This window comes from Lactuca virosa, chromosome 4 (genome assembly GCF_052849685.1).
Source record: "Lactuca virosa cultivar CGN04683 chromosome 4, Lactuca_virosa_CGN04683_v6, whole genome shotgun sequence".
Lineage (NCBI taxonomy): Eukaryota > Viridiplantae > Streptophyta > Magnoliopsida > Asterales > Asteraceae > Lactuca > Lactuca virosa.
Genome location: NC_136429.1, coordinates 30,542,149 through 30,553,522, shown reverse-complemented (window position 1 = coordinate 30,553,522; position 11,374 = coordinate 30,542,149). Strand labels below are relative to the sequence as shown.

Here is an 11,374-nt window from a genome sequence, read left to right as displayed (position 1 = left end):
GTGGCTAAATTAGGATAATTTTGATATTTTCATAGTAAAAAAGGTCAATACTCCTTAAAAAATAAGAAGAAAAAATCGATGTGTAAAACTTAAAAATTAATGTAAAATATCATAATTTATCATTATAAATTTATTGGTTAATTATATATAAGACTATATTTTAGAAACTTTTTTTTTCTAATTAAACATGATTTTTTAATATTTTAAGTACAATTTCATTTTAAGAATTTTCACATGAACCTACTTTTTTATATATATATATATATATATATATATATATATATATATATATATATATATATATATATAAACAAAAATAATTGGATAATAATTATTTAACACTTATTTTAATTTAATGAAATATGTTTGTATTTGTGTTTTTATATTGAATCATATTCTAAATATATATATTTTTTTGTTTTATATTTATCGTCTAATTTATCAGTTAGTTTTACCAAATATCATTTTTTATCATCTATCATCTAGTTTTTACTTGAATGTAAATGTGCCGTATAATCAAGTTCAAACTTCGTTTAGTTGTTTACATTTTCTATTGATAATTTAAATTGTTCACAAAAAATAATTTATTCTGTTATTTTATCTTACCAACTTTGTACTGTAATAAAGACAAATTATAGATTGTTGATCTTAATTATAAACTTTTGTAAAATAAACGAAATAAAAAAATTACTTCATGCGCAAGAATCCAAATACCACATCCAACATTTTTCATACAATGCATTTATATGTAAATAATACTATACTTTACTTAATATGTATTGTTACTAAAATTAAGGACATGTATTTAATTATTCATTAATCTGAAACCATTTAGATATTTGCTGTACTACAAACACAGATACGAAATTTTATTTAAATTTAATGAAATACATATTTAATGTTGCAAATACTTATAAATAAATCTAATTTCAATAATAATAATAATAATAATAATAATAATAATAATATAATAATAAGGTGTTTTATATGATTCTAAACTTCTATCCTTTCTATATCCTACCCAAAATATCCCACGTAAATATAGTTCACTTTTATCCTAAAATTAACCATGCATCATATCTTTGTGCACAAAAACCATATAAATATAGTTACCCAAAATTTTTCTTTATAATCATATTTAAATTATTTTTAAGGTGATTAAATCAAGAACTGAAAAACCATATATCACCCTACTGAAATTTGAAATATTATGAATCTGTGATGAATTTGAACAGATACTAAACCCTAGATAAGGTAATTCACAAACAACATTATATGTTAATTATACCTTAATTGTAATAGAGCTCTAAAACACCAGCAAACATCGCATTTGCATTTTAATTTACTTGTATAGATCAGGATGAACTTCACATAACCGAGATCCAGGAAATAGAACCTGTCAAAAGAAATTCAAACAAGAATCGTTAAATCTTTTGAACTTGGGTCGAATTGATCTGAACTGACGAATTTGGATGACGAAATTAAGTAATGCGTACCTGTAATCTATTCTGAATGTTTTTCGGCCGCTTGTTAGGTTTTCGTGGTGGCTTCTTCCCCGTAATGGCGATGAAATCATCCTCGATTTCTTTGCGTGATAGCGCAATTGAGAATTTAGCCCTCTCTTCCTTCTTCTCAAGTTTCCTTTTCGGCCTCGTTGATTTCTTCTCCGACATCGGATCATCAACCGATGCATTGATTTCTTCGGCGACTGGCGGTGGCGGTGGCGATCGATTGTTGTATTGTTTTTCAGAATTCTGCACGGCTTCTGAATTCACAGGCGGCGAGCCCTTACTCGGTGCAATCTCGACGTCATCTGGAGTATTGTTTTTCAGAATCGCTTCTTTCAACTTACCTACCTCCGTCTGAAAATCCATCACCAGCTTCTCTCTAGTTATTGAGATTTCCTCTTCATCTTCCGATGTAGCTTTTCTAACCGACCCGATATCCGGCGATTGCGGTGGCGCTGGTGCTAGAAACAATGGTTTCAGGTTAAATCGCACCCTCTTCCGCCTCGGATAATCACTCGATCTTCCTCCTGCTGGCATCTCTAACACCTCCACTTCTGCATGACGGTTTTCGATAGAACGATTGTTGTTATACTCCTCCGAATCTGAAGATTCATCATTATCAACGGCCGTCATTGCACGAATTGGATTAACGTTCATGCACCTCAAAAACCTTTGTGTCCCCCACATCAATCCTTGAGGTAAATTGAAATTATGCAGAGGTGATCTCTCCATTAACGAAACTCGAATCTGATGATTTCTGCTTGAAGATTTTAATTGCTTCACAAATGTTCTTGAAGAGGCAACAACCGGAACAAGGGTTTTTGTTGATCGCTGTTTTCTGTGCTTATGTGAGAATCGCCGCGAAACGTTATATACGCAAGGCAAATATATCAAACGCCGCCGTATCATAATGGCATGGGGAAGCTTTTGTCAATTAAGTGTAAAAGTTACACGTTTTCCCCTTCACGTTATGGTGTAATACACTTTTCTTCCCATTGTAAAAGCATATTTTCAGATCAAACAAATATCAATATGTATACAAGAGAAATATTGTTATAATACATCACTTTAAACATTACAAAACAGTCAAATTTATTTTCTAACAAGTATTAACCTATAATACTATCACTTGTTAACGCTTATGGCATTTTGGTAATGAAAGTTAGATCTTTCACTAATTCCAATGAATACCGAGAGTTCTATCAAATAAGGATCATCCTGATCAGAAAGTTGGGAGGCAGGAAACTCTTATGGCAGTCTGGTAATGTGTCCAACAACCAAGCCAACGTGACCATTTTAGACACCTCTCATGTAAGTAGATCAATCAACATTATAATTGGAATTAGTGATAAATCTTATTTATATATATCCATAACAACGATTATGAGTATAAATATAAGTTGCACTTAAAGTGTAGCTTAATTTACAAGGATCCTAGCAAAAATCGGGAAGATCATAGGCAAGGCTTCGATACCGAGCACTTCTATTTTCGCGGTCCACTGCCTCAGGGCTTCGCTAAAGTTCTCCAAAAGCCTAGAAAATTTGGACTCAAGGGGTGAGGGGTTTCTAGAGAGAGTTGGAGTGAAGAGAGGAGTGAGAAACAAATGAAGCCGGAGCACTCTATTTATAGTAAGGATACGCGTCGTGAACTATAGGTGCATGTTGCGTACTAGGGTAACGTCGATCCATTCATTGCATGTCATGTGTCAAAATCCATGTGGTCCATGCTACACCTTCTAGAAGTTGGCCGTCGCAAGCTTTGTGCATGCCGTGCAAAACGAGGATTTTGTAAATTTCATATCTTCTTCATATGAGCACCATTTTGTATGTTCTTTATATCCACGCATTGCTATCCATGAGATCTACAACTTTCATTTAGACTATGTGGGCTAATTCTCATTTTATTTTTAAAGTTATATTTTTATAGGCTTAGACTGTTAAAGTGTGTATAAAAAATCATAACTCTCTCTTACGATATTTGTTCTCAACTGTCTTTAAATCGACGGATAGGTATTGACAAGATCTTCAACTTTTTGTTTAGATTGTTTTTCCTAACAATCAACTGATCTTAATTTTGGTTTCTGTATTGCACACTACTATGTTGCAACTTCTAAAAATCATAACTTCCTCCTATGAAGTCAGATTTGGATGTTCTTTATATGCACGCTCTCCATTTTATTACTACGACTTTTGTCAAGGCTATTTATCCTAAATAGTCTTCTATAAAAAATGTTTATTTACATGACTGGTCGTTTATACTGTAAGACGAAAATTGGGTTTTACAACTCTCCCCTACTTATAGAGATTTCATCCCCGAAATCCTATTCATAATGCACCTTAAGATAATGCCTATACACTATCTTACTGGGGGTTTCACGAGATCGATATCAAGCAAGTGTTTTCGCATCAGATCCGTCCATATGTACTTATTTAGCCGTAAAACTTCGTTTTCTACCATAGACGTACTCCCGAGCTCCTCGTGAAGTTTTCCAAAACTGTGAATTCGTCAGTCTGGACTTCCAAAATATAGATGCTACGTTTGACGATCACTTTCAGACGTAAAATTTCAACACCATCGATTGGTTAGGAGGTGGTTAATTATGGAATTGTACCTATGACATCCTAACGGAATCCATTTTCAGGAACATGCCTCCAAAAGGCTTATGTTATATCATTAAAACATACATGAATCTAGGTTACGTACAGTTTCTTTACGTAGTTCAGGTGTTCCAACATCCTTAATTTTAACCAAGACTACTGTAACGATTTTATTGGCTTGAAAACACTGGAACCAATACTCTAATATTGGCGACAGACTCATAATAAGGCTTGCTTATCTTCCAGCCTACTAGATAAATATAAACACTAGCTTGCCTAATACCCCTCTCGCAAGGCTTTAACTATATTACTTATATCAAGGTACAACTATTGTTCAAGTAATTTGTTCATGGTACGTCGTGACACTTATCCAACTACTGGGATTATGATGCTAGATCACCCTTGTCGTCATCCCTCCTTGGGCCTAAAGACTCAAGATCAAACCTTTGGTGGTCTTAAACACTCACAACCATTATCCGATTGTCCTAAAGGAACTAAATTTTCATCCTTCCTTGATATCTACTTATCACAAAAAATCCCTGATTTTTAAACGTTTTGAGGCTACAACTAATTAAAGGTCCTTAATCTACATTTTACTGATGTTATAGTCTAACTATCATCCTATGTTAACCTATAAATGTTAAAATTTAAGCCTAGTTTTATATTAATTCTTATGCTTATCGACTAAAGGAATAACTAAATGAAACACATAGTCTATCTTGATGCCTAAAGTAATATTGAAGTATTACCATATGCTTAATGGGCATAGTTGTGACAACCCGAAATCTCTATCTGTAAGTCAAACGCAATCAATAGGAAGTCAGACTTGCTTTTGCTTCGGTCTTACTGTGTTTAGGATCAGTTTGAGAGTCTCTAAGCCTAGTATACTTAGGGATTGAAGGTTGAGAAGTGTCAGTTCGGGATTAGAGGAATGCATTCGAGCCGGAAACATCATCTATGGACGTTCACGGCCGCAAACTAGGTTCACTGTCATAAACCCATGTTGGGTCGTGAACACCTCTCCATATATATATATATATATATATATATATATATATATATATATATATATATATATTAACAAGGTTGTAAAAATCGTTCGGCGGTACCTCAGCGGTCAACTGGGGTCAAGCGATTAATCGGTCTAGGCGGGGAGTAATCGCCGCCTAGGCGGGGACCCTTAATTGTAAAAAAAAAAACTTAAATATTACCTATATCATATGATTATCTCTAAACAAAATACTAACAAAACATGTAAATATCCATAAACGTTTACATATTCAAGTCATCAAACAATACATGTCCAAAGTAAGTAAATATTCATAAACGTTTACATATTCAGGTCATAAAGCATCATACAAAGTCCAAAATAAGTTTTATAAGATCAAACTTTTGATTGTTCACAGGCTTCTACTCTTTATCTCCGCATTCTTCCATGATGTGAACTCCATCCGATTCATAATCAACTTCTTCAAATACTTCCTCCTCACTACCTGACGCAAAATCTTCATCTAAAAGTTCTCTTGTTCTTGAACTTTGTCCGAGTTCATCGGTTCCTTGACCATCACCAACTATGCCAACTTCATCTTCATCACAATCACCACAATCAACAATCCATTCTTGAGCCGTGTGACTATCATTAGCTAATAACACTTCCATATTCCTTTCTTTTCTCTTTTTGTTTTTTTCCATCAAATTAGCATTAAATTGGACATAAACAAGATTGTTCATTTTACTTGCATCCAACCTATTTCTTTTCTTCGTGTGAATATACAAACGTAAAAAAAATAAATGGTAAAAAATATACAATATTATGATATAAAATTATAATTTAAATAAATTGCTTAAATTTGAAGTTTGAATTCTAACCCCTTCAAAGGTGCTCCAATTCCTTTCACATCCAGATGAACTACTAGTCAAAGAAAGAATTCTTATTGCCATCTTTGTCAAATGAGGAGTTGCTCCACCAAACGTACCCCACCAAGTTGCTATGATTTTTAAACATAAATCACATTATTAGATTCATAAATTGATAAATATGAATTTTTATAAAATAATTAAACAAAAGTAAAATGTTTTACCCGGATCATAGTCACCGTCATTAACTTCACATGCTTTAACTGCAAGTTCCCGACCAAATCTATCCATTTTTTTCTTTTACTTTGGCAACTCAATAGTCACGACTTGCTTTTGCATCTCTAAATCTCCGGCAAATAATGTATCAAAAAACTCAAGAACCGCATCCATTACTTCGGGATCATGTTGGAGTTGCGGATCCTTATAATGATAATAAGGATTTAGAAGATAAGCCGTCAAATGCAATTTTGAATCTAGTCTACCTTTCATTTTCTTTGATATGATATTTATGATAGGCTCATATGCTTTTTTGTTACCGCCTAAAGCATCAATGATTTCTTTTTTTGCTTTTTTAATCTCACCATAAACAAAACCATCGAGGGCTTCCAATCCGCATCAACCATACGAAGAACTTTCACCAAAGGGGAAAACACCTTTAAGCAAAGTGCCACACCCGCCCAAAATGTGGAACCTGTCACCAATGTATGACTAGATCTCCCTTTAACTGCATTTGAAAATTTACATTCTTCCCATTCGTTGCTAGAGAACATATGCCTTAGTTGCTCTTTTTTTTCAGACAAACTTTGTAATGTTAGATAGGCGGAAGCAAATCTCGTGACACCCGGTCAGATGATATCCCTTTTGTTAGTGAATTTTCTCATCATAGCTAATGTTTTGTGGTGGGCATAAATGAAGATGGTTAGTTGCTTTGCTTGATCTAAGACTTTCTTGAACCTTGGAAGCCCACCAATACCTTCAAAAAATAATCACGATTAAAAACACAAATAGAATTATAAAACACAATAAATAAAATTACAAATACCTTCAAGCATAAGGTTAATGGTATGTGTCGCACATGATGTCCAGAAAATCTTTGGTCTTTTCTCTTTTAGCAACTTTGCGGCTCCCATGTTATTCGTGGCATTATCGGTTACTATTTGAACAACATGTTCGGGACCAACTTCTTGAATGCAAGATTCCACATACTCATATATATGTTGACTTGTATGTGCTTCATCCGAACATTCTTTTGAAGATAAAAAAACGGTACCCATCTTTGAATTGACACATAAATTCATAATGCTCCTCCTCTTTCTATCAGACCAAGCATCCGTCATAATCGAGCATCCATCTTGTTTCCATTCTTCTTCATTTTTTTTCACTAAATTTTTTGTTCTTTCAACTTCTTTTTTTAAAATTGTGTTACTCAACTCATACCTAGTAGGAGTTGGAAGCCCGGTTCCATATTGGCCGATTACCTCCACCATCATTTTAAAGCTATCCTTTTCGAAGGCATGAAAAGAAATTGCACACTCATATGCCCACCTACCAATGAAACTTTTCACAGTTGATATTCTTTCTTTCCGAATAGCATTGTTAATATCAACTTTTTTGCCTTTTCCCGACTTCAAAGATTCTTCGGGGTTTAATGTGTTTGCAAAGTTATCCATCGGGCCTATAACATATGGTTCCCTCAAGCTCCCAAAATTATTCTCTATTTCATCTGTGTCTATACTAATGTTTTCATTAGTATCAAATCTCACCTCCGATCTTAACGCTTCATCATGTGCTTGTTTTCCCTTCTTTTTTAACTTTCCTTCATTGATAGCATCTCGACATCTCAACTGATCATCTTTGGTAGACTTTTGACATGGAGCTACATTTCCTTTCACATGAGCAATATGTTGTTTCATTCTTGAAGCCCCCCCACTATAAACTTTTCCACACAATGTACACTTCAATTTATCCAAGTTTGTAGGATCTGGGCAAATAGCAAATTCCCAAGCAATATCATTTGAATTCCTCTTTAAACCAGTAGCTGTTGAATCCATTGATTGTGTAGTTGAATTTTTAGATGCCATTAACAACCTTTAATCTGTGAAATTTTGAAAGAAATGGTAATTAGACATGGGCAGAAAATAACTTGAAATAATCTTTAATCTGTGTAAAGGAGTGTAATCTGGAATGAAACAGGAATGAAACAGGCATGAAAAAGATGGAATGAAACATGGGCAAAAATTAGGATTGAAACAGGGGCAAAATGGTCCAGCTTGTATGATCACTTATGAAACAGGGGCAAAAATCAAAACACAGGAAAGGAAAACCCAAACCAAAATAGTTGGACCATTGTGCAACTTGTATATTCTTATGTTCGTAAGCAAACAAAAACTGGAATGAAAAACCGAAACCAAGGGAAAAACTTACCGATGACAGCTGGTCAAAGTCGATTGTGAGAAATCCCGAATCCGGAATCGACAGATTGAATTCTTTGGACTCGAACGTGTGGTCGGAATACGTTGCAGCGATGATTAGAAATCACGATAATCACACTGATACAACACAATCATCAGGACATAAGTTGAATAACAATTAAATCGCAAAAATCAGAAACATACCTGCGAGTGCGAATCTGCGATGCGTCGTCGTCCCATGTGTCGGAGTCCGATGGTGAATGCTGTAGCCGGAATCGCTAAACCCTTGTCGCCGGAGTCTGATGGAGAATGTTGTAGTCGATCGCTGGAGAAGAGAACGAGATGAAGGAGGCGCAAAAAAAAACAAGATGAAGCTGTATTTCTTTTAGTCGATTAGGTTAAGAAAAAAGGTTTAATTTTGACTTTTTTTAGTTGACTTATGTTGACCTATTTTGACCGCCTAGACCGCCATTTTCCGCCTTTGACCGTCGTTGAACGATTCCGATTAATTCCAACGCCTATCAAAAATCCTATACAGTTTACCTCCGCCAAGCGCCTAGGCGGCCGCCTAGGCCGATTTTTACAACACTTAATATATATGTTCTTCCTTCATTTACCCCTCATTTCTTCTCTCCTTGGCCGAAAACTCCTCAAGACTCATCGAATAAAAGCTCTCTTTTCACCCCCCACAAACGTAAGTAATTCATCCCTTTTCACTTGTTATTCATCTTATTCATGTAAAGAGCTTCATATTCATCCATTGATTCATCACTTTCATCACCATCTTTATGAACTTTAAGAGTTCACGGCCGTGAACCCTTCATATGGTTGTGAACCCTTCATAGATGGGTCGTAAACCCTTCAAATGTCCATGTGTTCTTGGGCCGTGAACACATCTTGGGCTGTAAACCCATGGTGGTTTGGCCGTGAACTCCATTTCATCCCTCATTCTTGGTTCTAACACTTCATTTCAAGTGTTTCCTACATCCTAAGGGTGTTTCCTATGATCATTGGTGGTTTTAGACACTAATTCTAGGACTATACATGTTTATATATGCTTATTAGGGTCGTATTGTGCTCGGGACTTCACTTAACATACCAAGCATCCTATCTTGGCATTCACAATCAGGTGAGTTCATACCCCCATATTTTACAAGCTTTTTAATATTTTTAGGGGGAATACAAGTAAAAGCACAAGAAATCTTGTGTTTAAAAATATAATTTGGTTTATTATATTTTCCCTATCATTAGCAGGCATCGAACGTAGAACTTATTAAACAAGATAAACATCGTAATTACTAGACTTGAAATCAGTTTTACAAAACATGCTAAGATACAAACGTTACAAGTATAGTTTTCAAATAAGGAAACAAACATATGAATTAGGAAATAAAAGATACTATTTGATAAGGATTCATGTTAATAACAAAAAGGGTTTTTCATAGTATTATTCGTGAATTCGTTGAGAGAACTACAATGTGAGACACGTCTTCTAGGAAGTCTACCCCTTGTAACCAGAGTCTCCTGGAGGGAGAGCGTGAGTTTGTGTATAGATCTATACGGGAGTGACAGTCCCGCACCCTGACTATTAGCTACATTCAACCTAGGGTGACAAACGTCATTCAGTTCAAGACGTCCGAAGTATGTCGTAATGTTTATCGTCCATAGTATGGTTATAAGAACTCACTGGGGAAACAACGACTTGTTCACGTAATAATGTACTTAACAATATGTCATCAGGGTTAATAACTAGGGGATTACTTAGTATATACATCAAAGTGATATGAAATTAACATCTGGCATGCAGTGGGATGTGTGACATCCGCCTCATTCCCTGTTCCTTGTTTGGTTATGGGCTTAGGGCAAAATCACCCAATCGACTGTCTGTTCGATCTAGATTTCTATAACTCGTATGTACTAAGTGATCACAGGAGGGTATTAACAACACTGTCAGTATACAGAACAACACGTTTTCCACTAGTTTTATTTATGTAATAAAACTACTATGCATTACTGGTGGTAGCCAGTGTTTTCAAACAAAATAATGCTTAAACAACATAAGTATGGTAGATACTTGTACTTTTCAGTTTGGATCAGATAATTCAATAACTTACACTTAGGGAAAATATAGGATTTTCCAGGATAAACATCAGTGCTTTACAAACAATGGTATTATTATTCACTCAACAAATATTCATTATTAATTCTATGATTCCTTAGTTTATGCAACCGGGTTACGTATGAAGAATATTCGGTAGACTGTGGAATGTGTGGTTTCCGCCTCATTCCCTGTTCCTTGTTTGGTTGTGGGTTTAGGGCAGATCTACACAATTAATTGTCTGTTCGATATTGGTTTATACATAACTAGTATCAACTAAGTAATTATAGAAGGAATGGGTTTAATCATGCTTTTCATAAGAAAATATTGGATTTTCTTGAAGAATATTATCAACGGATATCAAAGGACCAGTGCAGTTGAATCTGTAAGTATCTAGTGAATACTTCAGGGTTATATACATGAAGATCTGACAACCAGTGGGATGTGTGGCCTCCGCCTCATTTCCTGTTCCTTGTTTGGTTGTGGGTTTGAGGCAGAACCACACAATCGATTGTTTGTCCGATCTGGATTGTATATGATTTGTATGCACTAAGTACTCGCAGGAGGAACTAGTAAGAATCATTTGTTTTTACTTTTCATTCATTACATAAGAAAATATAAGGTTTTCAGGAGAAACACAACGCACTTTTCGAAAGAACACAGAACAGTTTTCTAAAACAAACGCTTATGAACTCACCATCTTAATGTTGATACTCTTTCAAAACCTACTTGTATTCTCAGGACATTAGTAGAAAGGTACATGCGTCGGATTCAAGAAGATGAAGCATAGTAGCTTCGAGTCTTTACTTGTATTTACTTTTGAAGTCAGTATTATATGAATCAAATGTAATGAAAACATTATACTATTAATACAATGGTCGTTGTTGCTTTGATTACTATTA

The 11,374-nt window shown here is 34.7% G+C and overlaps 1 pseudogene; it reads right to left on the bottom strand.

Moving 5' to 3' along the window:
* Positions 1 to 6,263: 6,263 nt before the first annotated feature.
* Positions 6,264 to 8,044, bottom strand: LOC145104233 (uncharacterized; annotated as a pseudogene).
* Positions 8,045 to 11,374: the final 3,330 nt, after the last annotated feature.